Source organism: Pseudorca crassidens, chromosome 4 (assembly GCF_039906515.1).
Source record: "Pseudorca crassidens isolate mPseCra1 chromosome 4, mPseCra1.hap1, whole genome shotgun sequence".
Classification (NCBI taxonomy): Eukaryota; Metazoa; Chordata; class Mammalia; order Artiodactyla; family Delphinidae; genus Pseudorca; species Pseudorca crassidens.
In genome coordinates, this window is record NC_090299.1 from 21,821,381 (window position 1) to 21,842,224 (window position 20,844).

At 40.0% G+C, this 20,844-nt stretch overlaps 1 long non-coding RNA gene across 2 annotated transcripts in view; it reads right to left on the reverse strand.

Annotated features, from left to right (window-relative positions):
• LOC137223458 (uncharacterized) overlaps window positions 1-19,129 on the reverse strand; it is a 29,994-nt gene extending 10,865 nt beyond the window's left edge. Inside the window, exon 1 of one of the 2 annotated variants that reach the window (XR_010942881.1) lies at window positions 16,202-19,129. This is a non-coding gene — a long non-coding RNA (uncharacterized lncRNA). Of the gene's footprint in view, window positions 1-3,848; window positions 4,430-16,201 lie in introns of those variants that run through there. The other variant, XR_010942882.1, reaches the window with a different exon arrangement.
• Window positions 19,130-20,844: the final 1,715 nt, after the last annotated feature.

The window sequence follows — 20,844 nt, forward strand, 5'->3', positions numbered from 1 at the left end:
CCCTCCCACCAGCATCTCTGTACTCTGTCTTGTACTTTGAAGGTACTCAACAAACACTGAGTGAAAGACTAGACTTCTCTCCTTTCCCATTTGACATAAAATTGAATTTTTTATAAAGAAAGGAGAAGGTAATTCCAATGAAGGACAACAGAAAACTCAATACAGCATTTTTAGAAATTCTCAGTTGGAAAAGAACTGAATTTTAAGATGAAAAAAAAAAACTGAATCAAACAATTTGGGGTAAGAATATTTGTTTTCTATTGTGAAAAATTAGTTACCAGGCTTTAACTCATAAATTGATAACCATTGGTGGAGTTACTCCCAGGGAGTTTTACCATATTGCTAGGAGCCAAGGAAAATTCACAAAGGCTAGAGGCCAATGATCTTGTGGAAAAGACAAGATTTACATTTAAAAATAAAAATAAGCAAACAGAAGACGTTCATTCATTCATAAATACTTGATTCTCTCCTGAGTGTCAGGCTGGGGTAAACTAATAGGCATGGTCTCACAAAGCATCTAGTCCAGAGGAGGCTACACACCAGGGCAAAGAGACAACCATGTCTATGCACTGAGGATGGGAGTGGAGGGTTTACAGATGGTTCTTTAAGTGTGTGACAACTGGTTTATAGCTAAGTGAAAAGGAAGAAGAGTATTCCTAGGCAGAAGAAAACATGTGAAGACCTAGAAGTAGCAAACTTGAGAACTTGAAAGCCTTCTCACAATTTATTTAAATAATTATAAATTTTATATTTTTAAATGATAAGGGTTAAAAATATATTTACAAATATTATGAATACTTATGAATGTTATATAAAATAAATGTCATTTTTTTTAATTGAAGTGTAGTTGATTTACAATATTATGTTAGTTTCAGGTGTACAACATGATGATTCAGTATTTTTATATATTATACTCCAGCTAATGTCCTTTAAAGGTATATTTGAGCTTTTAAGAAAATAAGAGAAATCCCCACAGGCCAAAATAAAGCAAATTAAAAATCCAATCAGCAAGCATGTGAGCTGATACTATGTCAGGCCTGGGAATATTTGCAGATCTATATAATGAAGGGGTTTTAAATCAGACCAGGAAACATGGTCTTGAGATCCAGTGAAGCACTTGGGGAATGGCCCTCCAAGCAAGACTGAAAACTCTGAAAGCTGTGCTCTCAACATGTAGAAAGGGGAGGGGGTAAAATTCACTCAGAGACACAGAGACACAGGACAACTGAAGGAAGCATGCCTGTCTTAATCTGAGCTCTGGTTTAAAAAAAAAAATTGTAACATTGAGTCCATCCTCACATTAACACAGATTTGGGGTTTGAATGTGATGCAGGACTACCCAAGTTATTGATAAATAGCAGAAAAAGAAGTCTCAGGCAGGTAATATCCCTGAACAACTGGCAAAAGCAAAGGCAAAATGTCTTTGGAAGAACACAGCCTCAAATAGGCCCATGAAATTTCCACAGAAATAATGCCACTAAAGAAAAATTCATAATTGCAAAATACATGAGGAAACAATTCACAGTGTACAAAGTCAGAAGCCACAAGACTGTACGATCAGATACCCAAGAAATTCAGGCAACAGAACTCTTTGATAGAGGTGGTTGGGAGGAATCATTGACTCCTCACTCTTGTGTTTCCAAATGAAGGGAGACCCCTAAAATGGCAGTCTTGGTCTCCTGTTCCACCCTTAACCCAGTCAGATATGTGATTGGAGGGTGACAGCCATCAGTCCACAGTCCTAAGACGGGTGTGATTAATCTAATAAAAACAGTAAACACTGGGGATTTGTTTCTTTCTACCCTGATCCAGTGCAAGTTGAAAATCCTAGGTAAGTGTGTTCAGTATGTGCGCTGTCCCAAGGTATAGCCTACGGAGGGGTGGGGGTCAAGGCAGGGAGTGTCAGTAAAGCCATCTGACCACAGCATGCTCTCCAAAGGAACTTATTTACAGGACCACCTCCACAAAGCTCCATACGAGCCACTGTCGCCATGATGTTCTTGGAGAGCTATGCCTACCTCCTGTTAGGGTTTAGAGACTTGCTCATACCAATGGGTCTTTTCAATCAATGTCCTCTCCTGTGTCTGAATGTGGTAAATCAGCGCTTTCCTGGGTCTGCTTGTAAGCTGTGCCTTTGAGAGCACAGAGAATGTGCAAATAAGAACATCTTCCTCCCCTCTCCTTCCTGCTGGTGGCTGTATAGAAGGCAGGAGTGAAGTCAACACTGAAAGAGATCCCATTTTAGGAATGCAGTGAATTCACTAAAGAATTCAAGAGAAGCATAGTTGGAAGATATGTTGTTCTATTTTATATTAGAAAATTCTGAAAAGTAAATTTCACACGACCAGAACTTATCATTCACATTTTTTTCCTGCCTATCCTGTTTAAGACTTGCATCTGTGATAATCAGCACTGAAACACACGAACAAACTTTGAGTCATTGGAAGCGAGTATTCACAGGCAGCACAATGAATGAGGCAGCGTCATGAGTAATCATATAACCAATATAAATAAATGGTATTAGGGAACTGCAGAGGCAAGAAGATCTACATTATTTTTGTACAAACTGGTTTTAAAGACCACAGCATTGTGAGTATAACAGTCACTATTTTCTTCTGTCAGTGGGAGTTATGAAGTTAGAGACAAAGAACACATTTGACAGTAAAGAATACAAGCAGGTGGTTCCTGAAATTGAACACTATCAACATGAATTGATTTTTACATGGTAATGAAATATGTACATATCGCTTCTGTATTCAATTTCCTAAATTTTCATTGAAAAAACATGATATTAGTTTCCTACTGCTGGTGTAGCAAATTACCACAAATGTACTGAATTAACACATTTATTATCTTATAATTCAGGTGATCAAAAGTCTAAAATGTGTCAGCAAGGCTACATTCCATCTAGAGGCCATTTCCTTGCCTTTTTGAGCTTTCAGAGGCTGCCTGCACTGCTTAGTTGATGACCTCTTCCTCCATCTTCAAAGCCAACAGCATAACATCTTCAAAGCACTCTCCCTCTCTCACAGTCACACATACACACACTCCCCCTGACCCCCGCTTCCATCCTCACATTGTCTTCTCTAACACTCCTGTCTCCCTCTTGTAAGGATCCTTAGGATTACATGTGGCCCACCCAGATAATCCAGGATGAGCTTCCTATTTGAAAATGCTTAACAATCATATCTGCAAAGCTCCATTAGCCATGCAAAGTGGCATAGTCACAGGTTCCAGGGGTTAGGATGTGAACATCTTTGGGGGCCATTATTCTGTCTAACACAGTCACTCTCACATGGACTCACGAATTATGTAATACATTTTTGGTGTGTTCTTTTAATAGACCATTTTTCAGAGCAGTTTTGGGTTGGAAGAGGATTGGCCAAGATAGCAGAGTAGAAAGACCCTGAGATCACCTCTCATGAGCACACAAAAACCACAACTAATTGCAGAACTATCACTGATGAAAAAGACTGCACCTACCAAAAAAGATCTTCTGCAGCTAAAGACATAAAGCAGGAACCACAGTGAGACAGGTAGGAGGGGTGGACTCATGATATAACCAAGTCCCATAGCCCTAGGTGGGCAACCCACAAACTGGAGAATAATTATACAGCAGAGGTTGTCCCACAGGAGTGAGAGTTCTGTTGGGCTCACCAGCCCAGGGATCCTGCACTGGAAAAATGAGCCCCCAGAGGATTTGGTGTTGAAGGTCAGTGGGGCTTAATTTCAGGAGCCCCACAGGACTGGGGGAAATAGAGACTTCATTCTTAAAAGGTACACATAAAATCTCACACCAGGACCCAGGGTAAAAGCAGTAATTTGATAGGATCCAGGGCCAGACCTACCTGCTGGTCTTGGAGAGTCTCCCGGATAGGCAGGGGTGGCTGAGGCTCACCCTGGGGACACAGACATTGGCGGCAGCCACAGTGGGGAGCTCCTTCTACCACACGGACCTGCCTGCTGGTGGCCGCCATTTTGGGATCCTTCCTCTAGCTCATTAGTGCCAAAACCTGGCCTTACCCAACAGCCTTTAGGGCACCAGTGCTTGGACACCTCAGGTCAAACAACTAACAGGGCAGGAACACAGCCCCACCCATCAGCAGACAGGCTTCCTAAAGACTTCCTGAGCCCATAGCCATCTCTTGACACTCCCCTACACATGGCCCTGCCCATCAGAGGGCCAAGACCCAGCTCCATCCACCAGTGGGCAGGTACTGACCGTGCCCTCCAGGAAGCCTGTATTAGCCTCTAGACCAGCCTCAACCATCAGGGGGCAGACATGAGACACAAGAAAACCACACTCACACAACCTGTGGACACAGCCTACCCACAGCAGGCCAGACCCCACCCTGGGACAAGCCAGGCCCTGGCTGTGCCCACTAGCAGGTCAGCACAAGCTTCCCCAGACCCCATACCCAACTGTGTCAGGAACTGGTGCCCCCGCCCCCCCGCCTCTGCCCCAGTGACCTGACACTAGCTCCAGGATTTCTGGGCCCTGCAGCAACTTCAGGACCTCAACCTCTGCCTGCCAGTAATCTGGCACTAACCCCAGGACCTGGCTTTATCCACCAATGAGTTGGCACCAGCCCTGGAGTCTTCTGGACCCAGACTCCACCCACCAGTGAGCCAGGACTAGCCCCAGGGCCTCCTAGGGTTCTGCAGCCAGCTGCCTCATGACCAGGCCACACTAACTAGCAGCCAGCAACATCCACATGAGGCAGGGCCTGGCAACCAACCAGGCTGGGGGTCACCCAAACCTGTAAGACCACCCACATAGTCAGCCCATCAAAACAGAAGGACCCACACAGCCCTCTTAGGGGGAACCCCTAGAGCATATAGCTTGAGTGACAAGAGGGGAGTGTGCTGTTGTGAGGCATAGGGCATCTCCTACAGAAGGCCACTTCTCCAAGGTTGAGAAACATAACTAACCTACCACATACATAAAAATATAAATAGCAACTTAAACAAAATGAGGCAGCAGAGGACTATGTTCCAGATGAACGAACAAGATAAAACCCCAGAAGAAGAACTAAGTGAAGTGGAGACAGACAACCTACCCAAGAAAGAGTTCAGATGTAAAGATGATCAAAGAACTCGGGAGAAGAATGGATGCACAGAGCAAGAAGTTAGAAATTTTTAACAAAGAGTTAGAAAATATAAAGAACAACCAAACAGAGGTGAAGAATACAATAATAGAAATGAAAAGTACACTAGAAGGAATCAACAGTAGACTAAATGATACAGAGGAACACATCAGCAAGTTGGAAGACAGAGTAGAGGAAATCACTGCCACTGAACAGAAAAAAGAAAAAAGAATGAAGAGAAATGAGGACAGTTTAAGAGACCTCTGGGACAACATCAAGCCCACTGATGTCTGTATTATAGGACTCCAAGGAGAAGAGAAAGAGAAAGGTGCTGAGAATATAGAAGACATAATAGCTGAAAACTTCCCTAATCTGGGAATGGAAACAGTTGCCCAAAACCAGAAAGCGCAGAGAGTCCCATACAGGATTAACATGAAGAGGAATAGAGCAAGACACAACATAATTAAAATGACAAAATTTAAAGATAAGGAGAGAATGTTAAAAGCAGCAAGGGACAAAAAAAGACAACAAATAACATAAAGGGAACTCCCATAAGGCTATCAGCTGATTTTTCAGCAGAAACTCTGCAGACCAGAAGGGAGTGGCATGATATATTTAAAGTGATGACAGGGGAAAACCTACAACCAAGAATACTCTACCCAGCAAGGTTCTCCTTCAAATTTGAGGAAGAAATCAAAAGCTTTACAGACAAGCAAAAGCTAAAAGAGTTCAGAACTACCAAACCAGCTCTACAACCAATTAAAGGAAATTTTATAGGTGAAAAAGAAAAGGCCACAACTAGAAACAAGAAAATTACAAAATGAGAAAGCTCACTGGTAAAGGCAAACACACAGTAAAGCTAGGAAATCATCTACACACAAAGCTAGTAGGGAGGTTAAGACAAAAGTAGTAAAATCATCTATATCCACAATAAGCAATTAAGGGATATACAGAACAATGAGATGTAAAATATGATATCAAAAACAGTAATCATGAAGGGAGGAGAATACAAATGCAGGGTTTTAAAATGCATTTGATGTTAAAAAAAAAAAAAACTGAAACCTGGGGATATATGTATACATACAGCTGATTCACTTTGTTATACAGCAGAAACTAACACAACACTGTAAAGCAATTATACTCCAATAAAGATGTAAAAATGAAAAAAAAAGAACACATGCTAAGCCTCAGGCTCTAGACCTCTTTCATTTTCACTAATTGCTTTGTTCTTAGCCAGCTTGCTTTGAAATTAAGAGATCAGCAACTTAAAACAATCATGTGTATATATATATATATATATAGAGAGAGAGAGAGAGAGAGAGAGAGAGAGATTACTATACAAAAACCTCACAGTAAACACAAACCAAACATCTATAATTATATATGCACACAAAAAAGAAAAAGGAATCCAAAATAACACTGAAGATAGTCATCAAATCCCAAGAGAAGAGGAAAATAAGGGGAAAAAAAGACCTACGAAAACAAATCTAAAACAATTGACAAAAAGGCAATAATGACTACATATTGATAATTACCTTAAATGTAAATGAACTGAATACTCCAACCAAAAGACACAGAGTGGCTGAATGGATACAAAAGCAAGACCCATATACATGTTGCCTACAAGAGACTCACGCAAATGGAAATCAACTGAAAGCCAGAGTAGCAATACTTATATCAGACAAAAGAAACTTTAAGATAAAGACTGCTACAAGAGACAAAGGACACTACATCATGATCAAGGGATCAATCCAAGAAGATACAACAATTGTAAATACATATGCACCCAAGAGAGGAGCACCCAAATATATAAGGCAAATATTAATGAACATAAAGGAGAAACTGACAGTAACACAAGAATAGTAGGGGACATTAATACTCCACTTACATCAAGGAAAGATCATGCAGACAGAAAATCAGTAAGGAAGCACAGTCCTTAAATGACACATTAGACCAAATGAACTTAACTGATATATAGACAGCATTCCATCCAAAAGCAACAGAATACACACTCTTTCCAAGTGCACATGGAACATTCTCCAGGATAGATCACATGCTGGGCAACAAAACAAGCCTTGGTAAAATTGAAGAAAATTGAAATCTTATCAAGCATCTTTTCCAATCACAACACTATGAGACTAGAAATCAACTACAAGAAAAAAAACTGCAAAAAAACCACAGACACATGGAGGCTAAACAATATGCCACTAAACAAGCAATGCATCAAAGAAATCAAAAAGGAAATTAAAAAATACCAAGAGAGGGGGCTTCCGTGGTGACACACTGGTTAAGAATCCGCCTGCCAATGCAGGGGACATGGGTTTGAGCCCTGGTCCAGGAAGATCCCACATGCTGTGGAGCAACTAAACCCCTGCGCCACAACTACTGAGGCTGTGCTCTAGAGCCCATGAGCCACAACAAAAGAAGCCACCACGATGAGAAGCCCATGCACTGCAACGAAGAGTAGCCCCCACTCACCGCAACTAGAGAAAGCCCGCGCACAGCAACGAAGACCCAACACAGTCAAAAATAAAATATATAAAATAAATAAATTTTTAAAAAATACCGACAAATGAAAATGAAAACACAACAATTCAAAACCTATGGGATGCAGCAAAAGCAGTCTAAGAGGGAAGTTTATAGCGATACAATAAAAGAAATAAAAGAAATCCAAATTGGAAAGGAAGAAGTAAAACTGTCACTGTTTGCAGATGACATGATACGACACATAGAAAATCCTAAAGATGCCACCAGAAATCTACTAGAGCTCACCAATGAATTCAGTAAAGCTGCAGGATAAAAAATTAATACATAGAAATATTTTGCATTTCTATATACTAACAACAAACTAAAAGAAATAGAAATTAAGGAAACAATCCCATTTACCAATGCATCCAAAGGAATAAAATACCTAGGAATAAACCTACCTAAGGAGGCAAAAGACCTGTACACAGAAAACTATAAGATGCTAATGAAAGAAATCAAAGCTGACACAAACAGATGGAAAGATATACCATGTTCTTGGATTGGAAGAATCAATATTGTCAAAATGATTATTCTACCCAAGGCAATCTATAGATTCAATGCATCCCCTATCAAATTACCATTGGCATTTCTCACAGAACTAGAACAAAAAATCTTAAAATTTGTATGGCGACACAAAAGACACCAAATAGCCAAAGCAATCTTGAGAAAGAAAAACAGAGGGGGAGGAAATCAGGCTCCCTGACTTCAGACTATACTACAAAGCTGCAGTCATCAAAACAGTATGGTACTGGCACTAAAACAAACATACAGGTCAATGGAACAGGATAGAAAGCCCAGAAATAAACCCATGCACCTATGGTCAATTAATCGACAACAAAGGAGGCAAGACTATCCAATGGGAGAAAGACAGTCTCTTCAATAAATGGTGTTGGGAAAACTGGACAGCTACATGTTAAAAAAGTGAAATTAGAATATTCTTTAACATCATACACAAAAATAAACTCAAAATGGATTAAAGACCTAAATGTAAGACTGGATACTATAAAACACCTAGAGGAAAACATAAGCAGAACACTCTTTGACATAAATCACAGCAATATTTTTTTGGATCTATCTCCTAGAATAATGGAAATCAAAGCAAAAAAAAAAAAACAAATGGGACCTACTTAAAAGCTTTGGCACAGCAAAGGAAACTATCAACAAAATGAAAAGACAACCTACTAAATGGGAGAAAGTATTTGCAAATGATATGATCAATAAGGGATTAATATCCAGCATATATAAATGGCTCATACAACTCAACATCAAAAAAAACAAACAACCTGATTAAGAAATGGGCAGAAGACCTAAACAGACATTTTTTGAAAGAGGAAATGCAGATGGCCAAGAGACACATGAAAAGATGCTCAACACTGCTAATCACCAGGGAAATGCAAATCAAAACCACAATGAGATATCACTTCACACCTGTCAGAATGGCTATCATCAAAAAGAAAACAAGTAACAAATGTTGGCAAGGATGTGGAGAAAAGAGAACGCTCATATGCTGTTGGTGGGAGTGTAAACTAGTGCAGCCACTGTGAAAACAGCATGAAGGTTTCTCAAAAAACTAAAAATAGAACCACCATATGACCCAGCAATTCCACTCCTGGGTATATATCCAAAAAAACACAAAAACAGTAATTCAAAAAAAGATACACATACCCCAATGTTCACAGCAGCATTATTTATAATTGCTAAGATATGGAAGCAACCTAAGCATCCATCAATGGATGAATGGATAAAGAAGATGTGGTGTGCGTATATACACACACATATACAATGGAATATTACTCAGCTATAAAAAAGAATGAAATTTTGCCATCTGCAGCAACATGGATGGACTTGGAAGGCATTATGCTGACTGAAATGTCAGACAAAGACAAATACCGTATGCTATCACTTATATGTGGAATCTAAAAAATACAACAAACTAGTGAATATAACAAAAAAAGAAGCAGACTCAAAGAGAAGCAACTAGTGGATACCAGTGGGGAGTAGGGGAGAGGCACTATAGGGGTGGGGGAGTAAGAGGTGCAAACTATTAGGTATAAAATAGGCTACAAGGATATACAACACGGGTAATATAGCCAGTATTTTATAATAACTATAAATGAAGTATAACCTTTGAATATTGTGAATCACTATATTGTACACCTGTAACTTATATAATACCGTACAGCAACTATACGTCAATAAAACACGCACACACACGCAAAGGAAATAGAGCAGTTTGGGGTTCACAGCAAAACTGAACAGAAAGTACAGACTTCCCAGATACCCCCATACCCCCCCACGCACAGTCTCCCCCACCATCAACATCCCTTACCAGAGTGGTTCATTTGTTACAGGTGATGAACCAACATTGACACATCATTGCCACATAAAGTCCAAAGTTTACATTAGGGTTCACTCTTGGTGTTGTACATTCTATGGGTTTGGACAAATGTATAATGACAAGCATCTATCATTGCAGTATCAAACAGTAATTTCACTGCCCTAAAAATCCTCTGTCCTCTGCCTATTCATCTCCCCCAACACCTGACAACCACTTATCTTTTTTTTTCAATTTAAAGACTATTTTTTTAGAGCATTTTAGTTTCACAGCAAAATTGAGAGGAACATACAGAGATTTCACATATACTCCCTGCTTGTATCCATCACTATGGTATCATACAAAGTAGTTCCACTGCCCTAAAAACCCTGTGTGTCCTACCTATTCATCCCTCTCCCCTCCCTCAGCCCCTGGCAACCACTGATTTTTTTTTTTTACTGTCTTCACAGTTTTGCCTTTTCCAGAATGTCACATGGTTGGAATCACATACTATGTAACCTTTTCAAATTGGTTTCTTCCACTTAGTAATATACAGCTAAGTTTCTTCCATGTCTATTCTTGGCTTGCTAGCCCATTTCTTTTTAGTTCTGAATAATATTCCATGGTATGGGTGTACCACATGTAATATATTTTTAGTCATATTGCTTATATAGACAGGGGTCTCACACACCCAAGGAGGCTGCCCTGCCCTGAGGCCTCAAGAAAAATTTAAATTCTGTCCAGTATACTCCTTTTAGATAGGCAAAGAATTTACATGATAAAGTAGATTTTATGAGGTTTTTGAAAGACATAAAGAAAATGTGTTAAGTGCCCAGTACAGAAAGTGCAATGAGTAGACTAGTAGACTTCTATCAATATTATTGTCACTGTTATTATGATGGTAACAATGAAAGACTTCTATCCCAGAAGTTAAAATAAAAGCTTTCATTTTTAAGATAAAAGTTGACTATTAAAAGTATATCTAGGAAGAATTAGATTGTGTTTTGCCATTTACCAAGCTCTTTCACATACATGAGCTTATCTTACCTTTATAGCAATTCTGTGATGCAGGCATTATTTTCATTCCTGATTATCAGATGATGAAACTGAGTCTGAGAGACTCAGTTGTTTCACCTTTTATAATTTGCAAAGGTGCCACTTGAACCCATATCAAATCTGGTATACTTTGCATTACAAAATAATTCCACTCTCTAAGGTTCCAAATGGTCAGGTTTTTATTATATAAATCAGTAATTTTCAAAGTGTGGTTCCTGGACCACCAGCATCAGCATCACCTGTTGATGCAAATTCTTGAGCCCTATGCCTGACCTACAGAGGGTCAGGCTGAGCAATCTGAGTTTTTTATTAGCCCTCCATTTTATTCTGATGTACGCTGAAGTCTGAGAACCACCGATCTAAGACATTGCTCTTTTCTTCTAACTGCTAACAATCCCAAGGTTAAAGAGAAATAAGATATCGCCACACAAAGCCATTTAAGCAATGATTTAATGATTAAAGTAACAGTTTTATTCAAGAGAAATCTGAAACAGCAAACTCACTGAAACTTTGTTCACTCTCTAATTATTTGGATTTTTCATCTTAACAAAAGCACAACATATTCCATCTATGTAGGGAAGAGAGAGTCAAAACATGGGGGGTTTGGATTGAGTTTCAGCAGGGCAGAAGTAGGATAATAATGATGGTTTCCAAGGTTTCCTCTCCTCCTGTATTATCTACAATTGCTTAAGCAGGACTTTGAAAGATTAGCATAGATCACATCTTTGGAGAACACTTAACTGCCAAAGGCCAGGATGATGAAATTAAGTCCTCTCACAGTTGGAACAAAGACAAATTGGATGTGGCATGTCACAGGCTGAGATGGGCAAAGGGAGAGCTGACATTTCATATTTTACGGATACTGCTTACTGATAATTCTCCCCATTGTTTCTAGATCTGGGAGAAGAGGGCAAAGGTGCTCTTTCTGATTTATCATCTAAATATGTCCAGATGGCTTGGATCAACATCCAGGGGCAATTTGGGAAGGCAAAGATTTCTGCCAGCTTCTGCCCCACAAGTCTTGACAGTCACTGTGCATTATCAGAACCAAGGGATCAGTCCAGCTTTGAAGAAGGCCCTGGCAGAAGACCTGGGAAAAAAGCATCCCTGAGCATGCAGTCTGTTCCAAGTCTATCAGAGACACAAGCATTTCAAAGGAGATTTAGGAGAGGAGGTGAAGCCAGTGGTGCTTTCATCAGAAGTCAAAATCTGAGGGGGGGTGCTGATCTCCTGCTCAGCCCTAGGCCTTCCTAGCTGCTCTAGTTTACAGGCTCTTCAAAACCCAGGGTAAACTCCAGATGGGGCCGTCCCAACTACACAGAGAAAGAGAGCTCTACCTTGGCAAGGGCGGAGGTGCCCAGGACCATCCTGCTGCAGGTAAAGTGAAGTATCTTTCTGGCCTGAGCCCTGCCCCTTAGAGGGCTCTGAAGAGCTGTGAAGTCTGTGTCCTGGGCACAACTGGCAGATGATTTCACACTAAAGAGGCCTTTCCTATAGAATTACCAGAGGACAATTCTTGGTGTTACAGAAAGGCCTTCTAGCAGAGTGGAGGGAAGGAGGTGAACGTTTATTGAGCAGCAACGATGTGCCAGGCCCTTTCCATACATTAACTCATTTTATCCTTACAACAATCTTATTAAGTAGATAATTTTGTCCCCAGTTTTCAGAAATGAAAGCAAGGCAGAGAAAGGTTACCTACTCAAAGGCACACAGCTTGCAAGTGACATAGCTAGAATATGAACTCAGGTCTGGCTTCAAAGTCCCTGCTCTTGTCACTACTGTGCTGTGACAGGAGAAGTGACCCAATGGGCTAATCACCTGTCTCTGAGAGGCCACCTCAGGCCTTCCTGTGTGAGCTGTGGCCCACAGATCAATGGCGATTACAGTGTATATCTCACCTGTGCCATCTTTCTTGGCCTGCAAACACACATCCTAGTTACCCTGTCCCGAGAGAAGAGTCACTATGCACTTCTACTATCTCAGAGGGCACTGGAGATCAAAGGCAGCTGAGCTGGGAGTCCTTCTCATGGATGATCCGAATGTGTGCTGTCTACTCCTCTTTCTCCATCCAAACCTCCTTCCTCCAAATCACTCCCATACATCCCAGTTAAACAGAAATCCATCATCTTTTTTTTTTTTTAATCTCTTACGCAAGGGAAAAAAAAAAGGCTGAGGTGAATGAGCTTTTTATTGCAACGGTAACCAAAGAGCATCTGCTGCAATCTGCTTATTTCAGCACAATCCCCTAAGTGCTCTCTTACTTCCCCTGATCAAGCTTGATATACAATACAGTCATAATCATCAATGAGATTTCGGCCAGTTAATCATTCATTTGTGATTGCCTAAGTCATAAGAACCGTTGCCCATGAAGTTTGTTTTCCCATTTTCAAGCTGGCCAAACTAACTTCTTGTAGAAACAGACTCTTTTCCTGGGGTATATATCTATCATTCCCCATTGGAGATTTTCACTATTCTTCACTATTACAGAATAGTGAAGTTATTACCTAATACTTCAGTTTGTATTTGTCACCTACAATAATACCCTTCCCTTAATAATCTATATGCCAGGACAACTCCATGATAGAATCCAGTCCCCTACGGCAGGGTTCCTGCACAGCACTAACCCAGGGTACTGCTTACCAGGCAGAGTAAACAATTTGGAATGGAAAGGGGGTGGTGGGCATTTGTAGGCAGCCCAGTGTGTTCTGTCATGGCCTAGACGTAGGAACACTTACCCTCATCTGTATGAGAGCTGATTTTACTGCGGCCATTTGGCCAAATAAATACACTTTATGAATTTCTCCTAAGGAAATAAAGGTATGCATACACTGCAAGGGTGGGGATCAGTCTCCAGGGTATAGTATACTTATTAATAAACATTATATGAGACTCTATCATTGATAGGTAGAATATCCGGTGCTGGGAAATAAAGAGTAAAAGTAGACGTTGCCATTTTGCCATCACTTCCCACTCCTTCAACTCTGGCTTCAGCAAGTTAGGAATCCTGTTTCCCAAGAGACCAAGACAAGGCAAGAAGTCACCATCCTAGCAGAAGTAATCGACCCCGAGTATCAGAAGGAAGGGTTGCTCTTACACAATAGGAGGAGGAAGGAATATGTTTGGTATCCCCATGACCCACTGGAGAATCTTTCAGTATTTCTTTGCCAAATTTTAAAAGAAAAATGGATAAGTACAGCAGCCACAGTGAAAGAAGGGCATGACTGAAAGCTTTTAAAGAAGCAGATAAATTCCCAAATCGCCTTCTCTATACCACACCCATGAGTAATTGCCTCTCACAGCCAGCAGAATTATTCTACGGAGAGGGTAAACAGAAGAACTCTTGACTGAGGGATACTAGACACAATTGAGATACAAAAAACGTGAAGAAACAGGAAGATTGATTGAATGTGTGCCTATTAAATATTGAGAGACCCACCCAATTATCGTTTTAGAACACTAGGAGCCAAGCTCTGACTTTCTTTTTCTTTTTTTTTTAATTTATTTATTTATTTATTTATTTTTGGCTGTGTTGGGTCTTTGTTGCTGTGCATGGGCTTCCTCTAGTTGCGGCGAGCAGGGGCTACTCTTCATTGTGGTGTGCAGGCTTCTCATTGCAGTGGCTTCTCTTGTTGCGGAGCACAGGCTCTAGGCGCGTGGGCTTCAGTAGTTGTGGCACGCGGGCTCAGTAATTGTGGCTCATGGGCTCTAGAATGCAGGCTCAGTAGTTGTGGTGCATGGGCTTAGTTGCTCCAAGGCATGTGGGATCTTCCCAGAGCAGGGCTCAAACCCATGTCCCCTGCATTGGCAGGCGGATTCTTAACCACTGTGCCACCAGGGAAGTCCCAAGCCCTCACTTTCTACACAAGATTTTGGAAGAGTCTTCTCTGTGGGAGCTGACCAGCCCATGTGGAAAGACCTAAAGAAAACTACATGGCACTTTTCCCAACAAATGGCCCACCCAGGTCACCCTACAGGGAGTTCACGGTTGGCAAGCTCACCAGGCCTCTAAAAATGAACATTTAATCAAGGAGACATTTGAGAAAAAAACTCTAATATGAAATATAGAGAGCAAAACAAATAGATGAAATGATTTTAGATATATGTGGGAAGTATAAAACCTCAAAAATCAAAACAGGAATATATCTATAATTAATATCCTCAGATATAAGAGAATATATGTATCTCTGGGGAAAAAAAAAACAGGATGCCATGAAAAATTAAACAGAGAACCAAAAAAACAGCTCTTGGAAATTAAAAATGTGATGGAAGAAATGAAATACTTAGTAGAAGAGTTAAGTGATAAAGAAATATCTCAGAAAATGTATGAGGGGCTTCCCTGGTGGCGCAGTGGTTAAGAATCCGCCTGCCAATGCAGGGGACACGGATTCGAGCCCTGATACCGGAAGATCCCACATGCCGCGGAGCAACTAAGCCCATGCGCCACAACTACTGAGCCTGCGCTCTAGAGCCCGCGAGCCACAACCACTGAGCCCGTGTTCCACAACAAGAGAAGCCATTGCAATGAGAAGCATGCGCGCCACAACGAAGAGTAGCCCCCGCTCACCACAACTAGAGAAAGCTGCATGCAGCAACGAAGACCCAATGCAGACAAAAATAAAAACAAACAAACAAACAAATAAATAAGAAAATATATGAAAGAGACAAAGAAAAAATATGCTGCTGGAGGATAAAATATGCATACAAAAGCTGGATTAAAAAAAACTTTAAAGTATATTTTAAAACGGGGAAATATAATACTGAATACTTTTTCAAAGTGAAATATCAATCTACCTTCCCTAAAACAGTGTACGTAAAAGTTCCCTTAGGCCACATCCTCATCAATAACTATTTTTCCTTTAGAAGTTTGTTGTAATTCATTGTAAATCTGTCTGAAGCTGATATCTTCTTCATGAGAAAAGTTTTAAGACAACAATTTAATTATAATAATATACAGTATATATGTAATAAAACAATATATAGGACATATGATATAACATATGTAATATGTATATTCTATCTATATGTATATTCTAATCTATTCAATCAATTCACTATATTTCAGCTAACCCCTTTTATCTCATCTTCCAGAGGTACCAATCATGGAGCCTTTTGAAGATTCTGCAGTATAAATTAAGTTGGTTCCCTGATTCCCATCCACTGCCCCTCACCCCATCCTAGATTTGGCTTTCTCAGTTCTACCAAGTAATTTGCCACTTACCATCTACTTTCCAGATTTAAAACTTGCATTGATATTGTCTCATCTTCTCTTTTCCCCATCTCTATGGATTTTTGAAAAGCTTTAGTTGGGTTTTGAAAGAAAATAAAATTGGACTTATGTATTAAATCTACTGTCTTTACTAGGAAATGTGACTTTAAAAAAAAATGAAAATGCAGATTCTATGACTAAACAGTTTTGCTCCTAGGTAAACTCTTGACATGTGTACCAGGAGAGATGTGCAGAAATATTTACAGTAGCATTGGCATAATGGCAAAAATCCAGAAGTAACTCATGAATGAATCTTAGAAACATAATGGTTAGTTTTAAAAAACTGCAAAAGAATGTGAATAGTATGAAATAAATTTAGTCAGTTCAAACAACATTAAAGAAAATCGAAGTAGTAGTTAGCCTTGGTTGGGGAGAGACAGAGTTGAAATTGGGGATGAAGATGAGGAGCTTCAACAGTACTGGTGATTGTTAGAATACCCCAGGAGCAAACTCTGATGCAAGAATTTGGGTGTAATTACAGTTGACCCTTGAAAAACATGAGTTTGAACTGTGTGGGTCCACTTACACATGGATCTTTCTCCACAGTACATATTATAGTGCTATATGATCCAAGGTTGGTTCAATCTGTGGATGTGGAACCAGGGATATGGAGGAACCGCGAATATGGAGGAACTGCAAATACGGAGTGCCAATATAAGCTATATGTGTGAATTTTTGACCGTGCAGAGAGTCTGCACCCCTAACCCTGTGTTGTTCAAGGGTCAACTGTAGCTTATTTGGGAGACTATCCCAGGAAACACTGGTAAAGGAGTAGAGAAGTGAGATGGGAAAGGAAAGGTAGGAAGTTATAAAGGGTGAGTTAATAAGCAGATTATTACCATGAACAACCAAGGCTCAGTTTCACTGGGACCTCTTGGAGACTGTATAGAATATATCTCAAGGTCATCCTATCTGAGGGGCAAGGAAGCTTAGATATTTATTTACCACCTCCATCCATTATTAGTTGAGGGCTGCTCCTGGTGGCCTTGATCCTCTGGCACTTCCAGCATACCATATTTGCAGGGGCTAAGCATACTTCTGTGACCAGAGGAAAGCCTGAAGGCAAAGCACCTCAGGTGCTTACAGCAGATGCCATTAGTGCTTTTCAGGAATAGTGAGCACTAATGGGATAGGCCTGCTGCAGTACCACTCTACTTTTTAAACTAGAAGGGGCTAAAATGGGATTTATTTGGTTACTGTTTGTACTATATATGTGAAATATATTTTCATATCAGTGCTAATGTTAATAAAAGTATTAAGTAAACGTACATGTTTCTTGAATTCCCATTTTATTCTTTGCAAAATGTTCTGTTAGAAATGTGGACTTTATAGTATGTGTTCATTCTTCATTTTCACTGACCTTCTGCTCACATGCAGCAAAAGGACCACAGACTCCCTGGTGTCATTGGGCCCTAAATCATTTTTTGAACAAATGAGCCTTTCACTGCAGGAGGGATATTGTGATTAGATTTAAATATGGCCATTTATATAGCAGCAGGAACTGATTTGCAAGAACCCTTTAGACAGTATATTTTAGGAAAATATCCTGGTGTGAAATTCAATTCAACTTATGTGTTTGTTTTTTTATTATATGGATCATTTTTACATAGTAAGATTTTGGCATTTGGGGTCTCAGAGGTCATACGCCTTGGGCTAAGACAACTTTTTGGATTATAATTAATTCAAACCCCAATTATGCTCTTCCAAGCAGGAATGGTTCTATAAAGTCCTAGTTTCTATGGCCAGCATGTTACAGTTTAGTTTATTTAATATATTAAGCCAAATGCACTATAGGCTGTGCTTATGGAGCAGGGTCATTCAATTGACCAAGGCAACTAGAGCAGACAACTGGATACTTTACAGAACAATACACTGCAGTTGGACTCAAGAAGGAAACTCACTAATTTGTACCTGGTTACACAAATAGGCTGAAGGTGACTGAATTGATTTTAGAGAATTGTCTTTGACCACTCAAAATCAATGGAGCCAATAGCTCTGTATGAAGTAAGCTAAATAAACAGATAACAAATGTTTACTGATTAAATTACCCCTTTAATCCATCAGCTTTAAAAAAAAAAAGCTTTGAAAATAAATTTCAAAAAAAAAATCTCAATGCCTACAATGACATACATATCTGCACTCCTTGATACAAAGTTTGAGTTAATCCTTTGTTAACAACTACCTCTAAGGCAGCTGAAGGGTAATAAAAACACTCCTTACAAAGGAACTGACAATCCACTAGCTTGAAGGGCCCTTAATTTTTCTCTGAACAAGATCAGGCTCATCACTCTACTTTTGAAGATCTCTATTTACATTGACAAACCAATCACAAACCATGAAATGAGCTGTTTCAAAACAGCTCACAAGGGCTAACTCTACACAGATAAGCAGAATAGAGGAGTTGGTAACATGAAAATGTTTTATGGGACATTCCTAACAGGAAAGTAGAATGCATTGCAGATCCCTTTAATTTTACAAATCTATCTCACGGCCTACTTGGTGAGGCAGATCAATTTGGTATTCCCTTTGTAACTGTAAACATTTCCATTTAACAGTCATTAGTTTAATCATCTCTTAAAATGAATTAATCATTAGCATTTGAAGATTGTTTTTATTCTCCTTCATACAAAAGCCCATTAAATGAATGGATAGATGGATAACTATAATTTAAACTGGAAATTTTGACTGATGCAACAATATACAAAAACACATTTCAAAGTGAGCTGTTAGAACACAGAGACTAAATTTCAACACAGATATAAAAAATGATGGCAACTGAGAATTTTTTTTTTTTTTTTTTTGCGGTACGAGGGCCTCTCACTGTTGCAGCCTCTCCCGTTGCAGAGCACAGGCTCCGGACGCGCAGGCTCAGCGGCCATGGCTCACGGGCCCAGCCGCTCCGCGGCATGTGGGATCTTCCCGGACCGGGGCACGAACCCGTGTCCCCTGCATCAGCAGGCAGACTCTCAACCACTGTACCACCAGGGAAGCCCGAGAAAATTTTTTGAGGAATACTTCATTGGAAAGAGAGAAGTGCTATGGGGGAACAATGATGAGGCTTGTTTGCAATGCACCTCAAGACAGTCACAGAACTCAGTAAGCATCTCCTGTACTAATCCTGTCTTTATTTAAAGTTTTGATATCTTGTTCATCATGCTTTTTTGCATTAATATTTACTTTAAAAATATTTCATTAAAATATTGTTTACCTTGACTGCTGAGTTTTTTGGCACTCTCTTTAATTCTGCACTCAAGGTGAGTGCCTCACTAGCTTCACAGTAATCCTAGTCCTGACTGATGGGCACAAGGTAATAACGTCTGACCCTCACCTGTATCTGCAAAAGCCACCTATGACAGCAGGACATAGGTGGGTGACTAGGAAGGTACTGCACTCTCCTCTAGTAATGGGTCAAAAGTATGGGAATTCCAGGGACTAGATGAAAAATAGTGGTATAAATATCTGCCTGGGGTCACTTAAAAAGGTATCCTCTCCAACAGGATGGTTGACACCGAGAGAGTTGACAACGACCTAGGAGAAAGGGACTTTGGGAAAACTGCTGCAAGGGAGAAGCCAAGGGGCACTGGGGTGACCAACTGAAGATGAGGCACTGCTGCATGTGGAGAGTTAGGCTGAGGGCCAGGGCAATCAGAGGGGCCACCTTTCCACCCTCCTCCCAACTGTACAACCCTAGGAGTTGAGCAAGAAGGTTTATAGCATACTCTTCCCAGAAGACTGCTGGCATGCCTGTAGCCAGGCCCTGGGATGAAGGTGGGGTGGGGAGGAGAAGTCTTAACTGAAGGAAGAGCAAAGTATTCTTTAATATATTACACAAAACCTAAATACTAAATTAAAACTATGATTTTGATATTCAAATGACCCTAGGACTCAAGGCCGTGTTGCAAAACTCCAGCGGCACCATTCCCATTATAATTTATCGGAGCTGGGCTCCAGGAGACTCATTTACAAAGATTACAATGCAAATGGTACCCCCGAGAATTGTGCAACTTGGAGGCCCCGATAGAACATTTTATTACTTGAATGGTCAGAAAAATCATGGGACTGCATAGGTTTTTATACAGGCACAAGAAAAACTCCCAGTGAAAGTTAGAGACAAAAATGAATTTGCATTTTAAACTCCATAAATTATGCTTATTCCACTTAACCGTTACAGAAGGATGGATGGGGGGAGAATGAAATGAATTAAAAAAATAGATAGTAAAAGGAAATTTAAGTTACTGAAGAGAGTGATTCTATTTAAATTAATCTGTTTCCTTAACAGTGAGTTGATTTAAGAAGAAAATTCCTGTTGAAAAGGGTAGAAACATTCATTGGGGGCAAATTTCAATGTCTGATTGACTGATGTTATTTAGAGACTTTATCTGTATTTCAAAGGTTGTTCTCCCATATAGATGAGCTAGCTGAAAAGAGAATACTGTGCCCTGATGACCTTGGGAAATACCATACCCATCTGGTACAGCTGTCATCTACCGTCTTGTTTGCTATTCTAGTCTCTGATAGCACCAGGGTGTTCCCCCATATCTGTGGTTATCTTTTCTCCAATCTCATTTTCACCATCTTATTTTCAGTCCTCATTT